This window comes from Sturnira hondurensis, unplaced genomic scaffold (assembly GCF_014824575.4).
Source record: "Sturnira hondurensis isolate 20B ecotype Veracruz unplaced genomic scaffold, ASM1482457v3 Scaffold0008196, whole genome shotgun sequence".
Lineage (NCBI taxonomy): Eukaryota > Metazoa > Chordata > Mammalia > Chiroptera > Phyllostomidae > Sturnira > Sturnira hondurensis.
In genome coordinates, this window is record NW_028080827.1 from 9,701,992 (window position 1) to 9,717,151 (window position 15,160).

Below are 15,160 nucleotides of genomic sequence, written 5' to 3' on the forward strand. Positions count from 1 at the left end.
GAATGGGTCTAAGTAGAAAAGCATAAGGAATCCACTAACACCCAGCTAGGTGTAGGGTGTAGTTGCCCACTCTAGCTGACTATTAAAAACCTCCAGCCCTGGCTGGTGTAGCTCAGTGGATTGAGTGCGGGCCTGCGAACCACACGATCACGGTTCAATTCCCAGTCAGGGCACATGCCTGAGTTGCAGGCCAGTTCCCACCAGGGGACTCACGAGAGGCAACCATACATTGATGTTTTCTCTCCTTCTCTTCTTCTCTTCCCCTCTAAAGATAAATAAATAAATAAATCTAAAAAAAAAAAATTTAAAAATCTCCAATAGCAAGGAAGGGAAATTTGATGAGGCCTAATGCCACATCACCCTTGTGGTGTGATTCCTATTATTGTACTCCTCAGTTTTAAAACAACCTCTTACCAAAGCTTATGAGAATCTATTCCACAAAAAGATGTAAGTCTCCAGCTGGAGCTGACCTCTGTAAGACTTCGCCTTGCTTGCAGCAGTCAACGAGATGATAATATACTTATGTCTGTCCGAAAAAAACAGCATTCTTCATATAATACTGAAGATGATCTTAGCAAAGATAGTGGAGCCTAGTCAAGATCTAGCCAAAGGCACTTTACTCTCTTAACTGTGTAGTGCAGAGAGCACCCGAGTCTTAATCTTACTCCCAAGCTATACCTTATTTTGTGACAGCACTAATCTATGTTAACGCAAGTCATTAAAAAAAGAGCCCTAATGAACTCATTATCTTGTTCCTTGAAAGGATGAGTAAGCACACAATTAAATAATTTTCAAAAATCTTTAAAAGGACCATAAGCAGAAATTTCTTTCTCATTTTACTGTTAGAATAACAGCTTATCCTGAGGAATTGGCTTAAAGTCATTGAAGAGTTTTCCCTCATTTACCTAGTCTTGGTAAGAATATACAAACCTCGAGATTCCTAGGACTTCCGCCAAGATGGAGGCATAGGTGGAAACACTGTGCCTTCTCCCACAACCAAGTTTGAATACAACAAAGGTTTGGAGAAACAAAGACACAACCAATGGACAGAAAATTGAATTATACAGAAGTCCGACTACATCTAACCGTTCAACAGGGACGGTAAGAGGGGCGGAGCCAGCAGGGTCGGGCAGGACAGGTCCCCCAACCCAGGCACGCAGGCAGCCCGGAACCAGTTGGGGTGCGGGGCAGACTGACCGCAGGCAGTCGCATATTTGAGCACAGTGAGACGGACCACGCAGGCCCCAGGGGGCGAGGACTGACGCACACTCGCGTGCAGTGGGACGAAACGCGTGGGCCCGGTGATGGCAGCAACTGCAGCACAGGTGAGGGCCACGGCGGCAGGCGGCAGACAGGACACCATAGTCCCTCTTTGACCCCGCCCCCACATACAGCATCACAACCCAGCGACTTAGTTGCCCTGTTCTAGTTAACACTTTAGGGCTCTGGTCCTGCTATGGAACAGGCACGAACAGCCCAAAAGATGGTGCAAGAAGAACTCAAAGTCCCAGAGCCAATAACTCTAAATGACCGAGAAATTGCCAGCCTCTCAGAAGCACAATTCAGACACTATTTATCAGGATGCTCACAGAACTGGTAGATTATAGTCACAAATTAGAGGAACATAGTCACAAATTAGAGGAACATATGAAGGCTAAACTAATTGAAATGAAGGGAGATGCACAGGAAACCAATAGTGATGGAAAGGAAACTTGGACTCAAATCAATGGAATGGACCGGACCAGAAGGAAGAACGAAACATCCAACCAGAAAAGAATGAAGAAATGAGAATTCAAAACAATGAGGAGAGGCTTGGGAACCTCCAGGACTTCTTTAAACATTCCAACATCCGGATTATAGGGGTACCAGAAGGGGGAAAGAAACAGCCACGAGTGGAAAACGTATTTGAACAAATAATAAAGGAGAACTTCCCCAGTCTGGCAAAGGAAATAGACTTCCAGGAAATCCAGGAAGCTCAGGGAGTCCCAAAGAACTTGGACCCAAGAAGGAACACACCAAGGCACATCATAATTACATTAGCCAAGACTAAAATGAAGGAGAGAATTCTAGAAGCAGCAAGGGATAAGGGGACAGTCACCTACAAAGGAGTACCCATCAGACTGTCAGCGGATTTCTCAAAAGGGACCTTACAGGCAAGAAGGGGCTGGAAAGAAGTATTCCAAGTCATGAAATCCAAAGACGTACAGCTAAAATTGCTTTATCCAGCAAAACGTTCATTTAGAATGGAAGGACAGATAAAGTGCTTCTCAGATAAGGTCAAGCTCAAGGAGTTCATCATCACCAAGCCCTTATTATATGAAATGTTAAAGGGACTTATATAAGAAAAAGATGAAAAATATTAACAGTGAAAGGACAGCAAACACACGGTTATTAACAACCACGCCTAAAACAAAAGCAAACCAAGAGGACAGCTAGATCAGGAGTGGAACCATAGAAATGAAGAACACATGGAGGGTTAGCAACAGGGGGTTGGGAGGGGGAGAAGGGGGAGAAGGCACAGAAAATAGCATAGATGGTCGGTAGAAAATAGATAGGGGGGGGAGGGCGAGAATAGTGGGGGAAATATAGAATCCAAAGAACTTGAGATACGTGGTTATAAACTAAGGGGGGGAGAATGGTGGGGGAGGGAGTGTGTGGGTGGAGGGGAATGAAGGGGGGGAATAGAACAACTGTAATGGTATAATCAATAAAATATATTTAAAAAAATAAAAATGAAAATAAAAAAAGAATATACAAACCTCTTGTACATCTTAAACTAATATAATGTTATACGTCAATTATATCTTGACAACTGAGGGACAGGGGAGAAATATGAGACAGGTGAAATTGACTTTAGTACTGAAATAAACAACACTGCAGCGTGCACCCACACACACAAAAGAATACAGAACCTCACAGTGTATATTTTGTGTGGAGTAATATCTTCATTCTTGGTTCCATTTTAGAATTCTTATCTCTATATTCATTATTACCTTGTTGCATTTTACCTACTTATATTGCTCCCCCACCCTTCCAGCAATTAAGATAAATCCATCCATCCATTCACTCACGTTCATTCAACAAATATTTACTGAGCAACAACTATATGGCACTGTTTTAAACCCTTTTATTTTAATTAATATCTTTTGGGGCTCAAAATAGATTTCAAAAATTAGGCAACATGCAAGGTGAGCATGAACAGAAGTAAAACGTGCAAATAAAAGGGAAGAGGGCAGGCATTTCCGGCAGTATGAAGAGCATGTACAGAGGTAACAAAAACATGGGTGAAGTAAGTCTCCCTCAATAACCGGGGCACACTTTATATCTGCTGCAAATTTTATTTAAATGCACCTGGAATATATGCTTGCAAACATTTTATGTAAGCTTTGGGGTCAATGAGTTTTCTACCTTACTTTTCCCACTTAACTGCTTAAGAATTTTTTTAATGTTTTACAAAAATTATTTTTTAAAGACTTTATTTTACTTTTAGAAAGAGGGAAGGGAGGGAGAGAGACAGGGAGAGAAATATCAATGTGTGGTTGCTGCTCACAAGCTTCCTACTGAGGACCTGGCCTACAACCCAGGCGTGGGCCCTGACTGTGAGCCTAACCAGCGACCCTTTGGTTCACAGGCCAGCACTCAAACCACTAAGCCACACAAACCAGGTAAATTATTAAATTATTAAAAAATAACTTTAATGACTACGTAACAGACTATTCTATTTATTATAATTTATTTCGCTGTTAATGGATGTTTAGGTGTTAATGAAACAGTGATATAGGAAAAAATGATCTAAGACTTACTAATAATTTGGCACAAATTCACATTTCAAAAAAGTATTCTGACATAACTACTTCTGGAGTTAAATGGTGAAAAATGTCTCAGTAAACAGAGTCTGCCATCCTGTTAATTGTGGGAGGGAAGAAGCTTCCACTGTATTGTTTTCTGTCTTCCAAATAATTTAATCTTAAGGGTCAGTTTACAGTTTTTTTCTTTCTTCCAAATAATTTAATCTTAAGGGTCAGTTTACAGTTTTTTAAATCATTTATAAGGTCAACCTTATTCCAGTCCCCAAACTCTGGTAATAAATAAACCTAGCATAGGAATGCTTATTACCCACTAGGCCAGTGATTTTCAACCTTTTTCATCTCATGGCACACATAAACTAATGACTAAAATTCTGTAGCCCACACAAAAATATTTTTGCCTATCTGACAAACCTGACAGATATTGCTGTGTTGTCTGGTGTCATTTTTCTTCTTTGACAAAGGGAAAAGAAGTCAGTGCCCCTTACTAAATAGTCAGGTATTGCATGATGTAAAAATTCTTGCAGGACACTGGTTGAAAATCACTAGATTTTTTTGCACTGTGGGAAATAAAAGTTGACCCTAGGGAAGTTCATTCCAAGGCTTACTGGCTAGAATGGTCAAGTAAACCCTTTATTTGAAAAAGATTAAGTTTCTATAGGGTGTTTAAGATAGCAGATAAATGTTGTAAAATATTTTCACCAAGCAAAGGCCAAACTAAGCTGCTTTACAAACAGAATCAAGGGACAAAATATTTGAATATGGAACTAAGAGGTACTTGCCAACTTAGACACTCAAAACACATGACAAAAGTCTTCCTATGGACTGTGTGTGGAAGGTTAGAGGATGAAAGAGATGCAGTAAGATAAGAGCCACTTTCACATAAAATGCTTTTAACAGAAAGGGGAGGGGGGAGGAGGGAGGGGAGGGGAGGGGAAGAAAGCCCAGGCCCTGACTGGTGTGGCTCAGTTGGTTAGGCAAAAGGTCACAGGTTCAATTTCCAGTCAGGGCACATGCCTGGGTTGTGGGTTCAGGTTCTGGTCCAGGCACCAACAGAGATTTCCATGTCATATGGATGTTTCTCTTCCTCTCTGTCTCCCTTCCTTCCCTTCTCTCTAAAAGTAAATTAAAACCTTTTTTTAAAAAAAATGAAAGAAAACCAATTTCATTGTTCTCCTTCACCTAACCTCCCAAAGCGAAAATAAAAATCAATTTTTGCCAAGTTCTATCACACAAAAATCAAAGCCTCCATTAAAGTTCATAAATGTGATGTTGCAAAAGACTTTCAGATTGATGACTTTCATGACTTGTTTGTCTTGTAAAAGATCAACATTATTCACATAAGGCTTCATAGAACTTCAAGATCAGCCCTGGCTGGTGTGGCTCAGTGGGCTGAGTGCCGGCCTGCGAACCAAAAGGTCACTAGTTTGATTCCCAGTCAGGGTGTGGGCCAGGTCTCCAGTTGGGGGCATTTGAGAGGCAACCAATCAATATAGCTCTCACACATCAATGTTTTTCCCTCTTTCTCACTTCCTTCCCTCTCTCTAAATAAATAAATAAAATCTTCTTAAAAATTAAGAAACAGCCCTGGCTGATGTAGCTCAGTGGATTGAGCACTGGCCTGTGAACCAAAGGATCATGCTTCGATTCCCAGTCAGGGAGGGCACATGCCTGGGTTGCAGGCCAGTTCCCAGCAGGGGACACACAAGAGGCAACCAGACATTGATATTTCTCTCCTCTCTCCTTCCCTTCCCCTCTAAAGATAAGTAAAATCTTTAAAAAAAAAATTAAGAAACAACAACAAAAAAACTCCAGGACCAGTTACTTGGTAACAATATGGCTCACAGATTTATAGATATAAAATGAAAACACAAAAGGAAAAAAAACCCTCAAAAAGTTTTATAATGTTGGGGGAAAGATGATCATTTTTCTAAGCTTTACACAAAATGCAGAAATCATAAAGGGAAATTTTTTACTACATACAAATCATAAAGTTATTTGCCAAAGTCACTATAAATATGAATGATATACTGGGAAAATACCTGTGACATATATGACATAGTTCTCAAAGTATTTAAACTGCACCAATAAACAAACAAGAGGTTAAAAAATGGAATAGAACATTCAGCAAGGAACATGACTAAGCAATTTATACAACATGGGTCTCCAAACCCAGGGCCAGAGAACCCAGGCCACAGAGCAGGTGAACTTCAATGTAATGTGCTTGTACCACCCAGAAAACACCCCCTGGCCCAGTCCACAGAAAAACTGTGTTCCATGAAACCAATCCCTGGTTCCAAACAGGTTGGGGACCACTGTTACAGAAGACACAAAAATGGCTAATAGTAAGAAAACTATGCTCTACCTTACTACCAAAAACACCCAAAGAGAAAGATTATTTTAATGTCTGATTAAGAAGATTAAACAGGTCAATATTAATAAGATATGAGGAACTAGGCCCTATAAACTTTGGAAATGTAGATTACTATCCTTTTGATAGGGGAATTCAAGACTTAACGGTTTTAGCCTTAGTTCATAGGCTTAAGTGATTAATGCTGTTATTCCAGGAACCAGACTACATGATTCCAGGAGGTTAACCAGCAGTTCAACCTTTGTGTGGTTGAGCCAGGGAGTCTGCAAGGGATGGAGATGGTATCTGAGCCACTGTGTTCTGGGGAGGGACCGCAGATGATGCAGATAGAGAATTTATGATCAACAGATAAAGGAGTACTAGGAAAATCTGTGCTGGATTGCAACTCTTACCCAATTAACCTTTTTCCAAACCCTTTACCTACCCTGTCTTATAAAGAGTCAGCTTTAAATATTAGGTCACTTTTTAAGGGTACATAACCCTGCAGTCTTCTCAGATCACCGGCAATCTGAATAAAGCGTCCATAAAGATTCAATCTTTGTCCCTACTTATTGATTCTGGTAGTGACAGACAGCACAAACACTGACTTTTCTGGTTTTACTTTGAGTAATTTTGAGGTAACTACCAAATTTTACAGGCAAATACCCTGTGTACCAACTGTATTTTATTTCCTATCCATTTCTTTTTTAAAATTTTTATTTATTCATGTTTAGGGAGGGGGAAGAGAGGTAGAAAGAGAGAAACATCAATGTGCCTCTCAAGCACCCCTGAATTTATCTGATAGAAACTCCTACATGGGAATTAGAACAAGTTTCATAACATAAAATCAAGAGTGAAATTTCTACCAACAGTGAATTTATTAAAATCAACAATATCTATAGTTAGTGCAGCCATTGACAAAATAAACATGTCTTGACATAGGATTATTATAAATAATATATTGAGTGCAATAAGTCAGAATATGTATAATAAAATCCTATTTACATTAATCTACATACAGTATATTACATTTTAAAGAGTATCCTTCAAATCTAAAGATTATATGTAATATGTCTGCTAAATTTTCAGTGAGCACTTACCTTTATAATCAGCAGAAAAGAAAAACATTTTTAAAAAAGACAAACATAAGCATCCCTATGTTCACTGAAGCATTATTTACAATTGCCAAGATATGGAAGCAGCCCAGTGTCCATCAATAGATAAGTGGATAAAACAACAATGGGACATTTACACAATGGAATTCTACTCAGCAGTGAAAAAAGAACAAAACTTTACTCTTTAAAACAGTATGGATGGACCTGGAGAGCATTATGCTAAGTGAAATAAGCCAGTTAGAAAGACAAATAACACATAATTTCACTTTTATGTGGAATATAATGAACAAACTGAACTAACAAGCAAAACAGAGACAGACTCATACATGGAGAGCAGATGACAGCTAGTGGGGTTGGTGGGGGGCCGGGGGTGGGGGCAGAGGTGATAGTTAGGGAGTTGAGGCATTGGAACAAAAAAGAAAAAAGGAAAAAGGACTCCTGGACACAGACAACAGTGTGGTGATTGCCTGGGGAGAGGAGATATAACGGGACTAAATGGTAATGGGAAAAATATAATAAAGATTAAATAAGTAAATAAATCCAAAAAAAATAAAAAGACAAACCCAATTTTCAGTACAGTGAATGACTGATTCAAATCTGATCATTTTCCAGATAATCAGTTTCTTCAAGATATTTTAAGGACATAATGGGAATCATATTTAAAAAATTACACGGGCCTGCGAACCAGAGGATGGCGTTCGATTCCATCAGGGCACATGCCTGGGTTGCTGGTCGGTTCCCTGCAGGCTAGTTCCCAGCAGGGGACGCATTAGAGGCAACCATACATTGATATTTCTCTCCCTCTCTCCTTCTCCTCTAAAGATAAATAAATAAATAAAATCTTTAAAAAAATTACTATCTGAGGTATCAGTGAAAAACTGACAGCAGAGAGAGGACTTGGGTCTTGGATGAGTCCACAGAGCAGTACTTACGGCATCAAGATGAGGGTCCTACAGTTGCCCTGCCTCCTGGTTATAGTCACCATGCAAGTGGATGCAAAGAGAACCCATCTCTGACAAGCAGGCCTCCTAGCTCTGAGTGGAAATCCACTTAAAACACCAAAATCTAACACTAAAGATAGGGATCTGGGGAAAAAGTCTTGAAAAGGAGTAGTATTTTCACTTTATCCACGCCCAGAAGGAAGCAGCAGATTAACCTTTTTATCTAAAAAAATAAACTCTGCAAGAAGTTAGTCAATACAATTTCTTCACAAGTTTCTTTCTGTGATGTAACATCCCTCAAATTGGGAAACAAAAGCAAGTACTGTGGTAGCTGAAGATAAAAGTATCCCCTTTTTGCCCTAATCTAAATAAAAGAAGCCACACCTTTTGATACAGGGTGCAGCCAAGGGGGGGCCCAGAAAAGATTTGGAATGGTGTCCAGAACTCAAAGTGTACAGGAATATTGGAGGAAATATTAAGATGTCCTCACCCCCCCCACCAGGGTGTCAGTTGGGGGAAGGGATGAATGGAGCAGGGCCATTGAGAGCTGTTTTGCATAGCAACAGTTTTGCAGCTAACCTCTGGAATGGTCATTTAACATATCTATAACCTTTAACTGGTTTCATAGATATGTTAAATAGCTGTGGCCAAGCTTTGGGCCAGGGAGAAGTGAGTGGCAGCTAACCAGGCTGGAACTGGGGCTGCTTCTCTGAGAGAGTGCCTGCGAGAGAGGCATGTGGCTTTAGCAGAGTGAGGACCCCCTCTTGGCCAGGTGAGGGGGAGAGCCACCCTGTTTTGGAAAGATGTAGACCCCTGTAGCCATTAGGAGGGAGAGCCACACAGTTTCAGGGGAGTGCAGACCTCCCTCTTGGCCAGGTGAAAGGGAAGACCACGCAGCTTTGCCAGAATGGAGATCCCTGCGGCCAGGTGAAGAAGAAAGATGCGCTTTTGGTGGAGTGCGGCTTTGGGAGAAGAGGCCCACGCAGCTTTGGCGTGCTCCCTTTGGCTGAGTAGCCTGGAAACCAGGAGAGACTTTGACTAGGACTTGGTACAAAGAACTCTTGCCAGTGAAAGGTGCCACATGACTTTGGATTAATTGGAGATCCTGCCTGGACAGGCAGGCAACACAGCTCACGTGCCAGCGACCTGAAAAACGACGTGTGCTCTTTTCCTGATTTACGGTACCCGGAGTTGGGACAGTGGGAGAAGGGAGCGCTGTGTGTGTGTGTGTAGGTGTATACCCTTAAAGACTTTAATATTTTAAGGAAGGCATTAGGCCTGAATAGCATTAAATAAACATTTTGTTTCCTTTTCACAAATCTCTGGCATTGAGAGATGTGTTTCCAATTGGCGGCGGACAGAAGAGCCCTATAGATATTAGTGTATCGTCCTTGGGAGGGGCCCCTGTTTTCTGTAGCAGTTTTTGGCATCCCTCGGTGGGCCAAGTATTGCTCCCCCCTCGGACCCTTGTTCGGTAACACTTTGATAAAAAGTTTGAAATAAAGTGAATAGACATTATAAATACAAAATCCTACAGGAAAATTAAAATACCTCTAAGTATGGAAATATTCTTGGCCCTCACTGCCTAGTGCAATTGGTAAGAGCATTGTCCAGACACACTAAGGTGGCAGGTTCAACCAACCCCCAGTCAGGGCACATACAAGAAACAAAGAAGTAAGTGGAACAACAAAGCAATGCCCCCCCCCTTCCTCCCTCAATCTGTCTCACTTCCCTCCCTTTCTCTTTCTCAAATCAATAAATGCAATTTTTTAGAAATATTCTTTCCACCAGGTATTCTCATTCTGAGAAAAATCCTGACTTTTCCGGATTGTTGTATCTTAATTTTAGAAAAACCTGAAAGAGCCAACAAATATTTAAGTTTAACACAGCTCCATACTGTCCTCATTTGGGCACCACAAGCCCCTGGTGGGCCCCCTTTTCCTGTTATGGATAAATAATTACAATTCCTGGATTCTGGGTCTTTGCTTTCTTCTATTCTCAATTTTTTTTTAAAAAAATCAGTTTTCACCTGTTAAAAAATATATATATTCATCATATAATCTATATTTTTGTTTAAACATACATTTCACAATAGGATTATCTGTTCTAATTATTTTTTATTATTTATTTATTTTGACAGAGAGGGGCAGGGGGAAGAAATAGAAGCACCAATGTGTGGTTGCTTCTCACACATCCCCTACTAGGAACCCTGCCCACAACCCAGGCATGTGCCCTGACTGGGAATCAAACCAGTGACCCTTTGGTTCACAGGCCATCACTCAATCCACTGAGCTACTCCAGCCAAGTCTGTTCTAATTTTTTTCACAACTGTCTTCAACTTCTTCATTTGAGGAAAAAAAGTAGAAAACAAAAAAGGAATTTTATGCATTTTTATTGTCTTCCATTTTTAAAAGTCTGCACACCTTATTACAGAATACATAATTAAATATATATTCCTATACATACATTATTACTTTCTAGTAGTAAATTAAACTGTTAGTAAAGCCCTGGCTGGTGTGGACTGAGTGTCCAAAAGGTCACCAGTTTGATTCCCAGTTAGGGTACATTTCTAGATTGCCAGCCAGATCCCCACTTTGGGGCATTCAAGTGACAACCAATCAATGTATCTCTCACATATCAATGTTTCTCTCCCTCTTTTCCTCCCTTCCTTCCCCTCTCTCTGAAAATAAATAAATAAAATTTTAAAAATACTACTAAAGATTTATTTACATTACCAACCAAATAAAGTCTTAACCCATGATAAACTATTTCTTTGCTCTTACTTTCATTTACTTATATTTATTCTCATAAAGTTTTCAGAATTTATTAACAAAGTTTCCAAAACACTTTTTTACATGTAATATGTCAACCTAACTGTAACCGGCAAGGCTGACTTCCCCAAAAGGCTTTCTAAGCTCAAACACTATTTCTTGCACTGAAAGACCAGTGCTTACTCACACATACAATGTGTCTCTCCCAGAGGACCTGTTCATGAAATCAACTTAAAGTACCATTTTAAAACACTAAAGACAACATCCACTTTCTACTGTTAAGTTAGACTGATGATCTTCCTTATACTTTAGATGTGCAATTAAAACAAATCAAAACCAAAATTAAAAGCCCAACTAAAAAAAGCACACTGCAGTTTCAGGACCTTTAAGGCAGCAGAGTGCAAAGCCACAGTCAGGAAAGGGGCCAGGTTTCCTTCAATCAAAAAAAAAAAATAAAAATAAGAAGTGAAAAAGCTCTTCCAGAAATATCAAATCAGGATCATGTTTGATTATTTCTCCATCAAACTTTCCAGTCAAAAAGTATGTATCACATGGAGTCATCACACTTCAAATGTATAATGTTTATCTAAATGCTACTTCAGCAGGGCAACAATACTTTGCATGATTCACTGGGTCAATTAACAGAACAGTATTTTTGTATCTGAATGATCTTCACAAATACCCCATGAAGTAAAGCAACTGGCTATCACTTACAACCCAAATAGAAACAATAGGGACCCCTAACATTACATTATTTGCTCAGCATAATTAAACATCCTGACTTCCAATCCAATGCTCTTTATTTATATCCCATCAGGTTGGCAAAAAGAACCAGAAGATCTTAGAATAGTGATTTACAGACAAGCACTAAAGAAAAATTAGATGGACTTCCTGTAATGACAGAGGAAAATCATTACCTCACTCTACTTATTTTGAAATATTTCCTTCAAAAACCCTATAGGCCTTTAAACAGGTTTCCACACATTAAATGTCCTTTAAAAAAAAAAGCTCAGAATGTATCAGTTAGTTGCAATCCTCCCCAGATTACAGGGCTAATTTCATTTTGGAGCTCAAATTGAGAGATTATTTTCAAGTTTATCTGGTGCAATAAATGAGACATGACCTTTGAAACTGACTCCTATTTTTTAGCTGTTTTAATCTAGTCAAAATTGCAGAACTGCCAGGAAGAAAATTCTTGAAAATGTGAATTATCACTTACAATATGGTAACTTCCTCACCTTAACCACACATAAACAAATGCAATTCAGCCTCTAGTACTTCTGCACTGTTAGATGAGTCTGCATTTTGTGTTTTAGAAAATCCTGGGCTCAACAGGCCTTGCTACTGTATCCCTACTCTTTGCGTGTTCAGAAACTACTACTTCTATAATCTTAGGAGTTCATGCTCACTTAATTTTTTTAAATCTTTATTTAACTTGGATAAGAATATAATTATACAACCTGAACAATACTGCGGAACTAAATCATACATCATACATGTCAATTATGAATGCTTCATATGCCCTATAAATGGACCAAAATACCTAATAAATTATTGAACCAACACAGTTCACAAAATATAGGTAGAAAACACTGAAAAGGAATTGAAATTTGAGGAGAGAAGTAAAGCTCCAAAGAAGATAACCTAAGAAAATAAAGTATGAATATTGGAGCTTGGGAGGGAAAAAAAAGCTTCAGAATGGATATTTTATTGTTAATGGACAACTGGGGAAGAGGCAAACCTCAATCTTTCAAGACTGAAAATTACAAAAAATGCATAGACTATTCCTATAGAATATGGCCCTTTCTGTATGATGGAAAAAAAATGTGGGCAAAATAATATGCTACTTATCTATCCATATTCAAAATATCAGACATATAAAACACAGTACTCAAAGAGATTTAATGCAAACAAGCTCGAAATGCACCATGTCATAATAACTGCTTAACTTCTTTACTTCCACTGTCAAGTGCTTACAAAACAATAAATGGAAGATTCTATCCAGATCTGGGTGTATTTTCAGATTAATATTCCCATATTTTGTCACATGATGGATTTACAGGAATAATCAAGATTTTACTGCCTTAACTGAAGAAAGCCTAAGCACTTTGTCTTTAATTTTACTGTACAAAGTGAAAAAACAAACCAAAATGAAATGAGATATACAAAGGCTAAGAATTATTGTCAATACGTTATTTGTCCTTTCCAGTCCACCTAATGAATTCTTATCCCTTTCAATAATTACTTCATAGTTTCTGTTGTTACTTATTTGCTTTTTAAAGTACTTTTTTTTTTTTTTGCCCAGGCTGGTATGCCTCATTGGACTGAGCTTAAGCCTGTGAACCAAAGGGTTGTAGGTTTGATTCCCAGGCATAGAACTTGTCTGGGTCGAGGACCAGGTCCCCAGTGGGGGGAGGGAGGTGTGAGAGGGAACCACACATGGATATTTCTCTCCCTCTCTTTCTCCCTCCCTTTTCCTGTTTAAAAATAAATAAAATCTTTTAAAAATAATTTTTAAAGAATCTTTATAACTGAAATTGCTGTACCTATTGTCTTTTTGAAAATCAAATTTTGCTATAGAAAGCCTGCAAAATACCAGAAAGTGTAAAAAAATCATTTATAGTTTCACTTTTATAACTATTGTTTGAGTCTTATTTCTGGGACACAAAAAGGACCACATACTAAGCCAGACAAGCTCAGGGAAGGCCTGTTTTCATCTAAGCAACATACTTAGGGAATATTAGGGTAATTTCTTTGGGGGGGACCCTGACTGCACCAGAACAGAGACCACAAAATCCTTCACTGTTACTTTTATTTGATGTTATTGTGTTATGTGCTAACTACCCTACACCCACAAATTAAGAGGCCTGTGTCTTATTGGTTTTACTTTTTATCCAATCCCAGAGACTTCCCTGTTTTGCTTTCTCCCACCTTCCTAATCTATCACCAATGGACTTTTTTGTAATCCCCTCATATGCCCTCCCTTGATTGCAATGTGTAAAATCAGGTACAAAACTGCCATTCTCTGGAGCATTTTCTCAATTGGTTGGGATTTGTCTGTTTGGCTCAACTCATAAAAATTTCCTACAGTTCAAACATTTCTTACGCTGACATTTCATATAAACATATAATTGCTTGTAAGTTCTATCTATATGGTTTACAAAATTAGAATTGCATTGTTTTCCAACCTACTTTTATTAAAAACAATTTACAGACTTGAGAATGATTTTTTAAGTTTGTATAATTAGAATCCCATCCTTAGGTAAAGAATTAAATTATGCACTGAAATAACATCCCACTTCCTCTTTCCCTTCCTTTTTAGGATCAGAGCTCAAGACAGAATAGTAAACCATTCACATCAAGTATCACCAAGAAACTGCGGGCCTAATAAGACTGAAAACGTAAACCACAGATATGATGGGCTAATAGTGACGTTTCAAGGACTATCCAGGGGATGTAACGTTATTGGAAGACGCAAATCTCCTACAATTCGCGCAATTCGCAGTACCAAAGCAGTTACCTATTCTAGTGACAAGAAAACTCCATTCCGTTTTTTAAGATTGCTAAAGTAAAGCAGTGCAAATTTCACCACTCAACGAAGTGCCGTAATGGGCTGAGCTCGTTAAAACTGGCGCTCCCAATGGCAGTTGGATTCATCAAACAAGGGAAACATGTAGCACATACTAGGCACTAAACGGACAGCTGCTCCAGAAAATTTATCAATTAGGAACGCCGACGCTAAAGGCGGCCCAGTAAAGGACAAGGATATGGAGAGGGGTTTGATCATTATCAGCCTGGAGTACAAGCAGAAATTTCATTTGCATTATTTAATATTTAATCTTTCTATTCCTGGCATCAGAGGATTCGAACGTCACCAAAAAAGATGGGCCGGTTGAAAACCAGGCAGGGTGACGCACATCACATCTTACCATATGGAGTCTCACCAACAAGACCGAGAAGTACCCCAAAACAGTCCAGTGAAGGACGGAAGGTACCCGGGGCCGTCAACTCCCCCACACCCCTGGCGCACCGCTGGGGTCTCCACGTGGAGGCCGGAGGCTCCAAGACCATCAGACGCGACGCCTCAGGAACCGACTCTGGCCGCGGGGGGTGCATCTAGAATTATCAGGCCACCCAGCACGCTCCCGGCGACAGCAGTCGAACTCGGGGCCCCGGT

The 15,160-nt window shown here is 39.4% G+C and overlaps 1 protein-coding gene across 2 annotated transcripts in view; it reads right to left on the minus strand.

The window, feature by feature from the left end:
• Positions 1-15,160, minus strand: part of CCPG1 (cell cycle progression 1) — an 86,748-nt gene that overhangs the window by 71,348 nt on the left and 240 nt on the right. The gene's annotated exons all lie outside the window — the stretch shown is intronic.